Source organism: Elephantulus edwardii, unplaced genomic scaffold (genome assembly GCF_000299155.1).
Source record: "Elephantulus edwardii isolate Elephantulus edwardi_28Jun2011 unplaced genomic scaffold, EleEdw1.0 scaffold00209, whole genome shotgun sequence".
NCBI classification, from domain to species: domain Eukaryota; kingdom Metazoa; phylum Chordata; class Mammalia; order Macroscelidea; family Macroscelididae; genus Elephantulus; species Elephantulus edwardii.
The window spans coordinates 2,778,192-2,780,369 of NW_006399959.1; the positions used below are offsets into that span (position 1 = coordinate 2,778,192).

The 2,178-nt window shown below is 46.3% G+C and overlaps 1 pseudogene; it reads left to right on the forward strand.

Moving 5' to 3' along the window:
* Positions 1-271: 271 nt before the first annotated feature.
* On the forward strand, positions 272-1,138 carry LOC102865605 (annotated as a pseudogene).
* Positions 1,139-2,178: the final 1,040 nt, after the last annotated feature.

Below are 2,178 nucleotides of genomic sequence, written 5' to 3' on the forward strand. Positions count from 1 at the left end.
TCTACAGCCCGGAACTTTGTAAGGGACACTGTGAGCTTCATAGACAAATTGTGTGTGAACTCTTCACCACTCCAGCCACCACCGATGGAGAAGGAGCCGAAAGAAAGTGAGGCGAAGGAAGGGACTGAGAGTTGGAAAGAGAAGGACAGTGAAAGACCTGTGTCCACTAGGAGCTTAGTCATCTTTGAGGTTCACACTCCTCACCCCTAGCTCAACATGGATGATGTTATATCTGTGCCCGTCCTCAACTTGGCAGGTGACCTCCCAGGCTGTCTTCCTCTCCACTGTGGGGCACCCTTGGCACCAGGACATGATGGTGGGCAAGGGCCAGAAGGACTCCTACCTAGGCAATGAAGCTCAGAGCAAGAGTGGCATCCTTACTCCAAAGTGCCTCTTTGAGGAAGGCATTGTATCCAACTGGGATGACATGGAGATGATCTGGCACCACACCTTCTACAAGCTGCGTGTGGCCCCTGAAGAGCACCCTATGCTACTGACCAAGGCCCCCCTGAACCCTAAGGCCAAGTGGGAGCAGACAAGAAAGATCATGTTTTAGACCTGTAACACTCCACCATGTACGTCGCCGCCTCTGGCCGCACCACTGGTTTCATATTCAGGTGGTAGCATCTTCTACACTGTGTCCATTTCTGAAGGGTTTGACCCTGCCATGTCATCCTGCACCTGTACCTAGCTAGCTGGGATCTTGTGGAGATCCTCACCGAGCGAGGCTATAGCTTCACCACCATCACAACAGCAGGAAACCATTTGTACAGTCCAAGAGGATTGTATAGGCCATCATCCTCCACAACAAGTGTTTTCGCTGCCCCAGGTGCTCTTCCACCCTCCTTCCTGAGCATGGAGTCTTGTGACATCCACAAAACTATCTTCAGCTCCATCATGAAGTGTGATGTGGACATCCACAAGGACCTTTGTGCCAATGTAGTGCTCTCTGGCAGGACCACCATGTGTCTGGGCATCGCTGACAGGATACAGGAGATTACAGTGCTGACCTGGCACCATGAAGATCAAGATCCTTGCTCCCCCTCCACAGAGCAGTCCTCTGTGTGGATGGGGCTCCATTCTGGCCTCCCCATCCACCTTCTAGCAGATATGGATCAGCAAACAGGAGAACCACTAGTCTGGCCGTTCAATCGTCCACCACATATGCTTCTAGGTGGGCTGTTCAATCATGTTACATCCTTCCTTGTTAAAAAAACTAAGGGAAAAAATTGAGATGAGAGTCACATGGCTTCATTTGTCACTTTTATTGTGATCCACATTATTTCAAATAACTTTGCATACTCAATGAAACAAAGATAGATATTCCTCTGCTACCCTGCTTTCTGCCAAAATCCATCTGATTGATGATAATGCCCCTAGTGCCACAACCTCTTATAAACACAGCTTGTATTTCTGGTAGTTCTCTGTCAATGTACTGTTACAGTCATTTCTTGATAATCTTCAGCAGGATTTTGCTTGCATGTGATATGAGTGATACTGTACAATAATTTCCACACTATGTCAAGAAAACAAATAGGTCTATCTTGGAGAGGGTGAAATCAAGTTTTTCCTTAGAGGTTAGGATTTTGAAGCTCCATCTCACATACTTTGGGCATGTGCCAGGAGGAACCAGTCCTTGAAGAAGGACGTCATGCTTGGAAGTGTGGAGGGGCAGTGCAGGAGAGGAAGGCCCCGGATGAGATGGACTTATACAGTAACTGGGACAATGCGGGTAAGTGTGTTGGGATCAGTGAGACTGGCTCAGAACAGAGCAAAGAGGGTGACTAATAAGTCGCAGGAAACTTGATGACACTTAACAACAACAACAACAACAACCGCGAAGAGTAGGAGGAAGTTCTGGTGACCTAGTGGTAAGAAGTTGTTTGGCCAACCCTAAGACAAACAATTTGCATCCACCAGGTTGAAAAATCTCATCCTATGTGATTTACTGCCTCTGAAAACTCACTTTGAGGTTTTGGCTATGAAAGAGATAGTGGTCAGCTATGAGCTGGTCCAGATGGATGATACATACCAGTGTAATCATCAGTGATGTCAGGATCAGCCCAGGTTCATTGATCCTTTGGTTTTATTATAGGTGCCATATCGCAGTTCCTTTTAAGATATTTTTAAAATAATTTTTTAAATTAAAAAAAAGTATTTTATTGGTTTATATACAAC